The following is a 14,633-nucleotide window of genomic DNA, read 5'->3' as shown; positions in this document are numbered from 1 at the left end:
AATCTTCACACATGTAAAGTCTCCGATTGCAAGTAAGTCCTAAGGAAAAAAAATCATGGCCGTAGGTCTATTATGTTTAAAAAAACACGAGATAGGATTTTAGTAGCATCTTCAATGACAGATTTCGAAATAAGCAATTATTAAATCAACTCTAAATAATGAACACGGGTCATTCCTATTTTTACTATGTACCTACAATGACAGTAACGTAAAGAAATGACTAATGAAATAAAGCTTTCTATCCATGTTCCATGGAATAAAACGAATGGAAAGCATTTCACAATGTAAAGAACGAAATGGCGGTATCCTTTGTTATTTTATTAGGCAGATGCTTTTAGCTGTATCTGAGCTAAAGTTATTACTAGTCCCGTCCTCGTCCTTATCCCGTTCGATATAGTTTTTAACAAGTTTTATAAGAACTTTGTCAATATAGGTGACTTTGAGCAAGCAATCTTAAAATGAACCTTATAAAAATGCACGGAAAAACTTAACGACAATTTTAAATTGACGGTTTCATATTTAAGTAGTCACTGTTAATGGTCGGTCACACCAAACCGTCTGTCACCAGTGTCACCGTTAAAGCGATCGCTAAATTTTTGTATTGGAAGTTTCATAGATCTCTGCTGCATGACGTTAATCAGTCTGTTTTAACTGTGGTTAGTGCAACTGGACCTTAATCGTGTAATAAAGGGTACTAATTAGATTTTTTTTTCTATTTTAGCCTGACATGTGTCAAATTTCGGGTATTTTTTTAATGATGACCAATTATGTGGCCATTTGCTGAAACGAATTTATTAAAAAAACAACGTGGCATTGTGCTTTAGATACTTTTAAAGTAATTTTCTTTATTCTTACCCACTAGTTTTATTTCTTTTTAAGCGAAACGGTCGCATCCAAATAACTTTTTAATGAAATATTCATTTGAAAATTAAACTTCAATGCTTTTCTAACGTTTTGCATATTCGACCGTATAAGCATATTCATCACATTTTTCTTTCACCCCGTTACCTTTATCTCGATCATACATTTTAGGAGAACCGTGGAGCATTACGTAACGTATTCAAGCCGCAGTACAGATTAAAATATTCATGGTCCCTCCAGCCGAATTATTCCTTATGCAAGATGGGTCCTTCCGCTTTCGAGGCACGTGTGGGGATGGATATTTTTAGTGGCGATTACATTTTTAGATGTCTTTGATCGTAAATATGGTGTTTAATTTTGGCACCGCTGTGCGAAAAATTAATAGATACAGAGAAATTAGATAATAATTATGACAGATTTTAGTGTTAAACTATTTTGTTATTAGTTTTTTCGATGAATTATAAGTTGTCAAGTCGGGCTAAGCTACTCTGCAGCGGTATCATGGTCGCATTTTTATCACCTGTCATGCCATGCGTCACTTTAGCACTTACTAATTTGTTAGAACGTGACAGGCATGGCGACAAATGATAAAGAGCCGACCATATTACTGCCCTCCTAAGCTAAAAAGCGGTATTTGCATTAATGTTTCTTTGTAAATGCGTCCTTTTAGCTTAGGAGGGCCGATTGGCTACTGCATGCCATACACAATGACAAAGTGTAGTACCGTAATTAATATCAAATTTCTATCAAAATATTACGTTTATAATGACATTCCCTCACTTTGTTCTTTTAACTTATCTTTTAAAGTTAACTTGTAGGAACACTATTCTTCCAATAGTAAGTAGGTACATACAATTATTATATTAATCAGGTATTTTGTCTAGGTAGTAGGTACGAAGTAAGTACAAAGTACCTATACCAATAATAATAGTATCTACAAATATATCACAATACAATTAGATAAGTAACCAGAAACTTCATTCCCAAATATCCCCTAAACATCGCTCTTGATAAATTACGAGCTTTGAAGTTATCCAATCAAATAAAAGGAAAATATAGTTAATAACACAAGTATTCTTCGAAACACATCTAATTGAGTCGAAGTAAGTTGAGAACGTAAACAAACAACATTTTCCAATACAATCTCAGTTTCAAAGTAAATCCGAAAGCAATTAATCAAAATAAGAACCATTTACTACGGGCTGGAGTTCGGGAGAAAAACGAGGTTTCTTTGCACGTGAGCGAAAGGCTGTGTATTGTTTTTATTTAGGTTAAGTATTTTATATATTATAAGTAGAATTTATTATGCATCGATATTTGGAGTTACTATTAAGCAAAGAGTTATTCACTATTGTGAATAAAGTGTAGAAAAAAATATACTTCGAGTTTGACAGCTGAAGAACCTAGATGTCGCTGTCAAAAGTAAAGCGCTTTCTAGTTCAGCTGACAAAATCGGGAGCGCCTATTTTTACTGTACATCTTCTACAATCAATAATTATTAGCTATCAGTATTTATTTGTGTATGGTGTCAATCGAACCTGCTTATTTGTGAGTTGAGTGCACTTTAGTTTTACAATTAAAAATTTCGGGACACAATTTGACTCACGAAATTGACAGAAAGTGACGTGGTAGACACACAACGCTACTTATTGTGATAAGTGAGGATGTTGGGACTAAAGAGGCCATTTTGATACTTATTATATTTGATATTTGATATACATTATGATAGGTAAATTATTTTACTGTTTTTGTTTTGCTTATTCAATTTTAAATGAGTTATTTTGTAATCTTTCCGAAAAAAAATATTCTGATTTGCAATTATTTTTTACTTTAGATTAAGTTAGTATTTTTTGCTGATCGCTTAAATACCAGCCTTTGAAATTGACAAGAAATAATTAGGTTGACTTCAGCATCACCCTGCAGATCCAGGCCGGGTTGAGATGTGAGATACATTCTAACATACCCCCTGTTATTTGCTCACCGTGCCAAGCCAATCTCACCCCTAACACAACAGCACAAGGTGTTACACCAGCCAAATTCTTCAAATACTTCAGCTAAGAGAAATTTCTGGATTTCTCAAACAGACTGAGAAAATAAATACCTACTTACAAATCTTGACGACACTCTTCACCTAACGTTTATTTGTTTTACCTTTATTGGAGGAATAATATGAACGTAAATCCGGAGCCCGATTATTGTTTTGTAAATTGGAAACATGGTATCAGATTATCAAAGGAACCTAGTTAATATTAAAAAAAGAAATTTAGACGCATATTATATACCTCTGTGAATAATGTTTGAGAAATATTATCCGAATTGTCTTTGGTTTTGATAAATATTATAAGTGATGATTTTGAATGATAAATATAAAGTTCATTAGAATTTTATTTGTAATGTTTTTTTAGAGTTAATATTTTCCTCGCATTGGTGTGGTGAAAATTTTTGTGTTTTACTTGGGAGCAAGGTTTCTTTTAGCCATCGTGCCTTAAAACTCGCAATGACCAAGATTCTACTTCGCGAACCACTCGCTACGCTCGTGGTCCAATTATGTATTTTTGCTCAGGTATCAGTTTTGGCACGAGGAGTTAAACAACAACTGAGCCCTGATTTCATTACCCGATTGCGCACAGTGTATAGGCCGGATTATGGGTTTGAATAATGCCGCATTTAATCTTCGAGCATTTAGTAACTCGAGACGTCATGGCTGTCATTTTCTGTACGGAACAGCCTGCCGATTTTTGCGGGGGAGGGGACGTCAAATGTATTGCTATTTCTACATGATTTGTATGTAACGTATAAATCGCCATGTCAGTCCATACAAAATTTTGCACAATTGTGCAAGTTTTTCGGCAGAGAGGTAAACTCTTAAAGGCGATTCCAGTTATTAAATACTCTCAGCATTTAATGAATCAAGTCGCAAAAATTATGTAGGTATAGTTGCCATCAGATATATCGGAGCGGCCAAGGTGTTCACAATATCTGAACACGCGCTCTAACGCCCTGACAATAGAGGCGAGTTCAGATATTTGTGAGCACCTTGACCGCTCAGATATATCTGATGGCGACTGTACTTACTTTTAATTGTGATAAATGTTTTATTATTTTACTTTTGATGTCATATTACAAACTGTCATTTTACGCGTTAACTAATTTTGTCTTTTTTATCATTAACAAAGTAGCTTGCAATTAATTTTATTCCAGATTTTTTTACATCAAGGTTTCAAGGTGTTTTTCATTAACGCCAATCAGAAATCTCAAATAAAGGAAAACAAATTAAATTGATTCGAACCGAAACTCGGTGAGCCGTCGTTGATATTCCATTTCCGATCGTTTAGGGTTCCGCGATAGATTGAACCCAATGAAACAAATCTGATACCTTTAAACGAGCAATTCTTGTGTATATGTATACATTATACAACTATACATACTCGTACCTACATATTTATATATTTCGGGGATCTCGGAAACGCCTCTAACGATTTCGATCAAATTTGCTATATGGGGGTTTTCGGGGGCGAAAAATCGATCGAGCTAGGTCTTCTCTCTGAGAAAACGCGTATTTTTGAGTTTTTATATGTATCCCGAGCAAAGCTCGGTCTCCCAGGTACTATTAGGTCATTAAATAAATAAAATTACATTACAGTGCTTATATTTAGAATGTCCCGAAACTTTCGCTCTAATATAGCGACTGTACTAATTCTCAGGCTAGCCCTATATACGTCTAGGGAATCATTATTTATGATTTGTGAATGTGTTTAGCAATAAATGTTTAGATTTAATTTACAGAGTATTATCCTTAGTTATTTTCTCTATGTTTGAACAATGTTTAGAGACACATGGGTATACCTAAACGTTACGATATCATATCACTTTGTTTGTTCATGCCACAGCTTCATAGGGCTAAAGACAAGTGAACATTAAGGCGTGCTTTTCCCGTACGAGCTAAGCGAACCAGTTTTTTGAATCCATCGGAAATATAAGAAACAATGTTTTAAAATTGTGAAAAAAATATATCTTATACTTAAGGATCTGGCAGATATGTTTTGGATCTCAAAAACATGATTAGATAAACTTTGCTCGATAGAAAAAAATTCCAAAGTTACGCCTTTTTTTAACAATAAATCAATCTCAGAGCTAAAATACAAACTTTTTTGACTTGTTTTTTACATAAATGTATAGGTAATAAGATAATCTAGATGATTTGGATCACTTTGTCTCGGTAACATCATTAAAATAATTTCTATGTTTCAATACCTACTAAATCCGCAACCGCCATCACTCGCGAACGCACTTACGCCCTCTTCAGTCGCGCGGCAGCGCTTGTAGAGGACGGACCTGCGTCAGTATGTTCCGCGCGGTCACGTGATTTTATCATTTACAAACAATGGGAAACAAAGCATATGAAACGTAAGAAAAAGTCACTAAGTGCTATAAAAACACACTTTCTGATAACAGAAGCATCTAATACTTTACGAGGTGCTTGAAAGCGCCTAGCTTTCCTACATCAACAGTTAAAATATTTCAGTATTTTCACTAGGTCAGCAACCAATTTCAATGTAGGTAAATAATATTATATTCCTAGATAATATGTGACGTTCCACGGGAAAAGGTACCTTATGAGGGTTTCTAGTTTCGGAGATATTAAATGTTTTGTAAAGAGGTGAAAAAATGCTCAATTTTTTTTTATTGTGTGATCTGAAACCTTAATGCCTAACGTTTGTTTACCTGTTTTTATTTTTGTTATAAGTTAGTTATAAGCCTAGTAATGTCGTCTCAGAGTTTAGTAGAAAAGGTACCTTATGGAAAAAAGATTGAAAATTCCCAAAAAAACTAGTCAATACGGGAAAAGAAGTTTGGTAGAGAACTGTATTAGCATTCTGCAAAACTAATTTGATAATTTCAGTTCTGGTTGGGGCGCCTCGCAAATATTATAACCGTACATAGACCGACATCACAAATCCAAGTAGACTGCTATTATACCAAAGTTACTCTCGTCAAGTCTTTCTTAACTAGAATAATCTTCATTTGGTTTGGTCGCATGCAGTAAATCAGCCATTGGTTTGCTGAAAAATGCCAATACCCGACGCATTACCTTATGGAATATCTGAGGTCATTGAACCTCAATGCCGCTTATCTTCAATAGCAACCGAAATATATTATTGATAAGAAATAGACGATTTATACCATCTTAACCCCAAAATATTATTAGTTTATCCTAACTGTTCCATCATCATCATGCCTCATCATGTAACTTGACCACAAGGTACCTTTTCATTACATACAAATTATTGGTCTTTTTTAAGATTATTATGACGAAGAACTAATTAAATTGGGGGCAGTTTAATGTAAATTAATATTTTCTATTCATAAAAGATAAACTATAATATGATTGATATTTTGTAGTGATGTATTATTAGATTTATTTCCATAAGGTACCTTTTCGTAAATGTATGGAGCAAATACTGTTATTGTTATGTAAGTTTAAAGTGACATAAGGGGTTAAATATAGTATTTAGTTGGGGTTTTAGGATTTATTTCATTTGAATGACAGAATTTCTTTCATATGTGCTCAGAAAAATTGATTGTGTGTCACATTAAAAGTAAAAATATTCAATTTTGTGATTTTATATGAAAAAGTCAGAAAATACATTTTCACCTCTAAATCGGTATTGTTTTTTGCTTAAACTGTCTGTCAGTGTCGTTTTCTAATAGATAAAATTTAAATCTTGAGAGCTCATTGCAATCAATCGTGAAAATGAAATAAAACTTTATTTTCAAGAGATTGGTTAGTATACACATAAATCAGTCGATATCAAAAGTTTCTATTTGCATTACAGAACAAGTCGCAATATTTTTTTAATCTCAGATATATAAGGCATTATTATTTGTAGTCAACTATGTAACTTACTTCAGGAACATAGTTTTTTAGGCGGCTAAACTTAAAACTTCTCGATCGTAAAGTTGCTCATTTCACAACATTATTTTCAAAAAATCATATCTCTGTAACTACGCAACCTAGAAGGTTGATCTTTTGTGTTATCGATAGCTTATTTATTGTAGATTACTGGGGTATGCATGACTCCATACCCGCCATAAGGTACCTTTGACCGTGGGACGTCACATATAATTGTGAGTATGTAAGTATGATATATTTACAGTATTTCACCTTTACTGATACACCTACGTCCGATCTGAAAAATGATTATATTCCTTCGTGCTCTTTGACTCCTTTGAAAATCAGAAATTATTTATTTGGATTGATACAGTATGGGGATGTTACAATATATGTATAGTATTACGCTTTTAGTATGAGGGTGCCGAAGGCGCCCGGCTTTGGATCGCATGCAACGCGCCACGCCCGTCAAGCGTGCAAATTCATCATCATAATCATAAATTTAAATAAATATAAAATGTCAAATTGAAATAATTGAAAAAATTACCCTAATAGGCATATCGCAATACAATTATTTAAGAACTAAATACATATCACTAATTTTAATATTTGACCACGGTCGACATGAATTAAATGTAATTGAGAGTTCAAGGTGCCTACAGGCAGTTCATCTTGCGCTTGGTTGTATTAGTCTTGTTCGAGAAACTGAACACGGTGAAAAATAGAGAAAATACTCCTAAAAATACGTGTGATACCTCATTAGATTCGTCATAATGCCTAGAAAAATGCATTCGAAGCGTGTAGTAGCACACACAAAATATCAAAAGTTATAAGCAAAAAAAGGGGGGAAAAGTAGAGATCTTTAATTTCCCCAATATCTCAAAAAGTATTCATATTACGGTGCGAGATGGGTGGGGGGTGCTCGACCAAATGTCATAGAGGGCCCCAAGACAAAACAAACTGCATTTAAAAATTTTCAAAATGGCCGACTTTATTGTTTATTTTTTTCAAGTTGGTCCGAGCGCGCTGAGATTTGGCATGGCGAAAGATAGAGGCCTCTAGATTCCTATGAAAAAAAAAATTTTTGGAAAAAATCTAAGATGGCGGAAATAATGGTCATTTTCATTTTGTATGGCAACTTTTAAACGGTGCGAGATGGGTGGGGGGTGCTCGACCAAATGTCATAGAGGGCTCGAAGACAAAACAAACTGCATTTATATATTTTCAAACAGGCCGACTTTTTTTTTAATTTTTTTCAAGTTGGTCCGAGCGCGCTGAGATTTGACATGCGGCGAGCTTGGGGGCCCAAAATTACCATGTGAAAAAAAATTTTTGGAAAAATCCAAAATGGCGGCGGACACGGGCCAAATTCAAATTTCAAAGTAGGTTAGGCGAGCCCGAAGGGCGAGCTTCAGGCTGGGAGGCCGAAGGCCGACCCCGCGGAGGGCCGTTAGGCCCGGAGCTTTATCTCGAATGTCCAAGCATCCTCCCCCCCAGTAATTTTGGGCGAGGCCGAAGGCCGAGCTGCGGGAATGACGAACAAAGCAAAATCCTATACAAAAAGTGTGTTAAGCGAGCCAGAAGGGCGAGCTTCAGGCAGGGAGGCCAAAGGTCGACCCCAGTGGATAGCCGAAGGCCCGGAGCCTCCACCCCGACTCCCAAAACGCGAGGCCGAAGGCCGAGCTGCGTGAATGCAGTTCCTCCAAACGTCCTACAAAGTCAACTTTCTTGATAAGCGGAGCCGGCGGGCCGAAGGCCCGACGGCGAAGCGTCAAGGCTCGCGAAGGCCGAAGGCCGAGCTCCGCGTTGGGCCGAAGGCCCGAAGCGTCACACGTGAGGAGGAAGTTGGAGCTGAAACACGACCCAATAGGAAAAGTTACGATTTCCCAAGCACGCGAGGCCGAAGGCCGAGCTGCGGGAATGAAGTTCTCGCATGCGGATCTTTTCTTTCTATCAAAAGTACAACTTTATTTATTTCTCCCTTTGGAAAACAAACTACTACACAACAATAACAACAGCAGGAATGGACTGCTACCAACAATGTGGGTTAGGTTAGGTTAGAACTGCGACCCTCACAGGAACAGACTGCTACCAGAAAAGTGGGTTAGGTTAGGTTAGAAATGCGACCCTCACAGAAACGGACTGCTACCAGAAAAGTGGGTTAGGTTAGGTTTGAACTGCGACCCTCACAGGAACGGACTGCTACCAGAAAAGTGGGTTAGGTTAGGTTAGAACTGCGAACCCTACAGAAACGGACTGCTACCAGAAAAGTGGGTTAGGTTAATAGTTACAACAGTAAAAATGTTATATATATATATATATATATATATATATATATATATATATATATATATATATGTATGGGCAGGCCACATTGCGCGCAGAGAAGATGGCCGATGGTGTCGAAAAGTGCTCGAGTGGAGACCACGGACTAGCAAGCGCAGCGTAGGACGTCCACCCACAAGATGGACAGACGACCTTGTTAAGGCCGTCGGAAGACGCTGGATGCGGGTCGCTTCCGACCGGAATGGAGGTCCAAGGGGAAGGCCTATGTTCAGCAGTGGACGTCTTATGGCTGAGATGATGATGATGAGTCAGTTACAACTTAATTAAAAAAATATATATATAATGTACTTAATAAAATGTAGGTACCATCGGTGCGCGAGTTTGACTCGCACTTAATTGAATTATTTTCTTGAAAACATTGTTTCGTTAAAATTGTGTGATCATTAAAGTAGGTATAAAGTCGATAGGTATTGTAAACAATAATTTATTAAGTTAGGCAACAAAAGTATTGGAAATTGTGATAATGAGACCCACCAAAAACATTTTCATGTAAAATGTTGCCAAGAAGAAACCATAAGGCTTGCACTGACAAAAAGTTATCAGAAATTTACTTTGAAACTGTTTTTTTTTTTGTTTTTAGAGCTTATAAATAAGTACTACTGATCAGTAACAACGTTTTAATTTCACGGCAGCGTTATTGAGTTAAAGGAATCTGTAAAGTAAAATTATTGATTAAGGTTAATAACCTTTATAAATAGAACCCTTAATTGACCGTCTCCTTTAAAATTGTTACTTTCCTTTAGGTACTTTAACTCGAACACGCTGCCATGAAATTAAAACGTTCTTTACTGATCAATAATAAGTACACATGTCTATATAAAAATAATAATTCTACATGAAATGATCAGAAATACGTAATGCAAAAAATACATACGTACATGTACAATAAAAACTCTAAAACGTGACCATTTCCCGGTCTAGTTAAAATACTGCCATCATAAGATCATTATACTGTGACCCGTCTGCTATGTTTACCGTGCGCGGCGCGCGCTCACGATCTCGGCGAGCGAGTCGCGGGACGCGCGGGCGGGGCTTCACGGTTTGCCGCGCACCTCACCCCCTTAGATTCGTTGATGAGTCGAATCATATCGCCTTAAAGACTGACAATCTAATTTCACCGGATCACCCTAATGTGTTATGGTTGTAAATATATATGGCGCTAACTATACTTGTCACTTGGCGAAATCAGAGGCTACCTTTGACGTGAGATTAATACTGTGATACCTTCTAGTGATTTTTGAAATCCTAGTTAGAAAGTAATGTCTTTATAACTGTCATAAAATTATTTGCCTTTGTTAGAAAGAGACAACATTTAACAACGCATTTTACATCGTATGAATCAAAGTAATAATGACGACAAGCGGAGATGTAAAAATACACAACAATTTTTTTATGGTTTCGTTAATCATTAGCGGCTACTGTGATGCTATCTAAAGCATTTGACGCTACTTTTTATTATAAATTAATAACATATTTGAGGATAACCTTACACAGATCGACCTAGCACCAAACTAAGCAAAACTATTGTATACTTATAATCAAACGTCGGACTATAGGGGGCAGTTTGAGGGCAAGGTAAGGTTTACAAAAAAATCTTAACTTACGAGTATTATAATGTACCTAGTATTTGTAACATAGTTAATTAAATTAGTTACCCGTTATCATTTATTCATCTTTAATGTGTAAATACTCTTTGAAGTGATGACTGGTAGCCCACTGAAGTGGCCACTTAACAAACAAGAACTTGACATGCCCAGTTAACTCATTTGTTTTGTTCCTTTCTCACAGCTGCAATTGTCTGAGTGACGGATAAAGCCAAACGAACTTTTTCGCCATTTTGACTTATGTGTAGTCCAAGTACGTTTATAAATAACGCAGTTAGTTGCTATGATATTTGGAATTTCACATTATAAATACTAGGTACCAAATACTAAGTACAAATACTCGAAAGTGAATTGATTGATTTGCGAACCTTACCTATCATTCTGACATGCCACGAAAATGCCCGCTGGAGTCCGACGTATGCTTATAATTATCGTGCTGAACCCGGGATCTCCTGCTTCGTAATCAGGCCCCATAGATAACATGCCAATCGCTAACGCTCCGAAGCGAACGAAACGCAAACGTCACTGTTACACTAATATGGAAGAGTGATAGAGAGACACAATGCGATTCGATGGCGAAGCGCAAGCGATTGTCACCTTGGCTAGGCCGCCAGGATTACTCCGACTAGGCTAGGAGATCGTTAATGAAACTGTAGTCTTTATTATTCACTTGTCTATTGTTAGCCAACTACAAATTACTCGTAAACAACGACAGTATGTCGTTAAGGAAAACGTACGCTGTTTCATTTGTTTACCTTAATTATGTGTTAAATGTAACTAACGTAAGCAAATGTTACAGAGTTTATTGAGTGGAAGAGAGGGTTACTTTTAGTGTGAGGCTCTTTGATTGGGTTGGTGACACATGTTGATACAATACAATACAATACAATACTCTTCATTGACACCTCACAGTATACACAACAGGCGATTTTATCGCTTAAAAGCGATCTCTTCCAGATCATTCTTATTTTTATCTATCTTTATATTTGATTATGTCTTTCTAACTAGTCAAATAATTGGGAAATTATCGTCACAAAGTGGATGATAAAAAAATCTCTGAGAAAAGTGAAGAAGAAATAATTGTAATACGAGTACGTTGTTGATAAGTAATTTAGTATATTATACCTATGTTATCTTTTTTATTTTAAGTTTGTCACCATTTTTTGTCATGGCATATTTTACAATATACCTACATATAACCTACAGTTTTTATCTATCTTTCAAAATGAAATGAAATAAATAGATACATGCATTGCCTTACATAGGAATGAAAAATAAATTGTATGTAATACTTACTGTAATAAATAAGGGAACGTACTGAATCAAACTCTCCACCTCCCGACGCGCGCTTGACCCTTTTTTATGAATTTCGGAACACCGCCTGTCCCATCTCCCCTTAATTAAAATTTTCCCGTCGGATTTTCGCGGATTACGGCTCAGCTTTAATTCGATTAACTGAAACATAAATATACGTATTCCTGTAACTGAATTAATACAGCAATCGAGACCAGTAAATAAGAAACACTGTCAATCACTACAAACTGCCCGATTCGAACTTTAAGATACGTCAATTTATAAGATCTAGAAACGATATGGATTAGATGTGTCAGTGTCAAAAGTGACGTTTTTGTTTGAAGAAACGTGCCATTCGACACTGACATATCTAATCCATATCGTTTCTATATCTATTAACTGACGTATCTTTAAGTTCGAATCGGGCTGAAAGTCGCGTTAAACATCACTATACAAATACATGTAGAGTTAGTCCAAGACAAGTCTGCAACGATTTTGATTGCACACGCAGTGCAAGAGTTATTATACGTCATAATTTCATAGAAGTTTGACGTTTAAAATAACACTTGCATATGTTGCATGTGCTATCAAAATCGTTGCAGTTTTATCTTGGTCTATCTCTACCTAGCTCAAAAATACGTTGACAATATTTTTAACTGCGGCATATAATAAACGTTTTGTTTTAGTTAAATGATTGTAGTTTTAATTTTATTGACATTCTCTAAAAAACGCGTGAGTAAGAAAAATATTCAAATAAAATATTTGTCGACGTATTTTTTGGGCCATCCTATTATATTATAGTCATAGTCCAATGTTCCCGTAACGCTGAAGACCGTGGCAAGTGGAGGCGCATTGCGAGGGCTGCGTTATCCACGATAGATACGTCTCATCATACAACCACGACCACTCTGTCAAGAGTGAACGACTGAGGAGGAGGAGGATTATAAATACACAAATTAATAAAATTGCCACTAAATACTACTACAAAAAAATAAAAGTACGGTTCAGAGCCTGTAGTGTAAATTTCATTCAATAGCGTGACGAGCGTTCGCGTTTGCGTTATTTCTATTTTTGTATGGGATTTTGAACAGCGCGCCAAACGGAACGTTTCAATCCCATACAAAATGACACTTAACGCAAACGCGTTCGTCACGTCACGCTATCCAATGAAACACTAGGGGTACAGACAACTCTAGCCCTTCAAGTGGCGGTCAACCCGTGAATGGTCGATGCGGAAACCAGTATACCGTCATCCACCAGTGAGTGGTTAATGAGGTGTTGACGTATTTAGAGGTGAAATTGAACGCATTTAAGTATATAGTTACGCTCTTCTAGCGCCCAAAATTAGGTAGCGAGTTAGAGAAGGATAGCATACCATAAGAAACACAAAAACACTTGGTATAAAATTTGTAGATGAGGACCATTGATTCGGGAGCGACCGCCTAGTCCGAGGTCAGTCTCGTTTTTTAAGAGGTTGTTTCGTAAAAGAAATTGTATCTTAGGTCCCTTTTATTGATTTAATCTTAAAGATAAAAGTCTTCCTTTGATAATTAAATAGCAGTTACCTCCAATAATCAATTAGTTTTATGGTGGTAGTCATTTTTAACAAGGAAGCTGGAAAACTGTCATTCTTTCGGAGTTTGATTAAGTCTGGCCAAATGTATAAACATTAGAATCATTTAATTGCTATATTCAAATAGCTTATATAACGCTGATTCTAACAATATGTGATTTAATATACTTACAAACATAGAAAAGCTTAAATCGACGATTTTGTAAAATTTTCTTAATCTGCGCTGACCACCCACCGGGGCCCCGCCACTTGACTACTTTTCGCGTTTTCGCTGGCGCCACTTGAAGGGCTAGGGTAAAAATCACGATAAATACCCAAACGCTAAGAGCATTTAGTAACTGGAGACATCAGCGCTGTCATTTTCTTTACGAAACAGTCTGCCGATTTTTGCGGGGGAGGGGACGTCAAATGTATTGCTACTTCTACATGATTTGACGTACATAGCCATGTCAGTCCATACAAAAGTTTGCACAATTGTGCAAGTTTTTCGGCAGAGGGGTAAACTCTTAAAGGCGACTCCAGTTATTAAATGCTCTAAGAGGGGAACAGAGAACTCTAGGGTAAAAATCACGATAAATACCCAAACATTTCAGCCACCAGGCATTTTATTCATTAGACCGGACGGCCGATTTGACCAACTCATTGAATATTGACCAATTTGCCAGACAATTTCAATCTATTGTCGAGCGGAGTTAATCGCACCGATTGATCGCTTGAGTTTTTCATGAGGTAGAGTACTGTCAGCTGCAAAATACTCATATTTTCTAACACGCTTATCTTTGTGTGTTTTTTTTTACGTTGGTATAATCCAATTTTGATTTTAACATCAAAATTTGGGTATGAGTATTTTCTTAAATGTATAGGTACCTATACAAAAACTGTAATTCCCCATATTTTAGTCAACGCAACAAAATTAAGTAACTAATTAATTTATACAAAAATATTTCGTTTTCGTTTCGTCAAAAATTGTCATTATAAAATGCGGTGTCAGAGAAAAGTTGTTGAGTATTAGAAACTACTTTTTAATAGAGAAAGAAAGTATTTTAACGACAAAAGCCGTAAT

General features: G+C 36.2%; 1 protein-coding gene across 1 annotated transcript in view; it reads left to right on the top strand.

The window, feature by feature from the left end:
* The window catches only part of LOC134798128 (hemicentin-1-like), a 512,059-nt gene that overhangs the window by 469,044 nt on the left and 28,382 nt on the right, over positions 1 to 14,633 (top strand). The gene's annotated exons all lie outside the window — the stretch shown is intronic.

This window comes from Cydia splendana, chromosome 16 (genome assembly GCF_910591565.1).
Source record: "Cydia splendana chromosome 16, ilCydSple1.2, whole genome shotgun sequence".
In the NCBI taxonomy this organism is placed as follows: domain Eukaryota; kingdom Metazoa; phylum Arthropoda; class Insecta; order Lepidoptera; family Tortricidae; genus Cydia; species Cydia splendana.
Note: the sequence above shows the minus strand (reverse complement) of the source record. Positions and strands in the feature narration are given on the sequence as shown.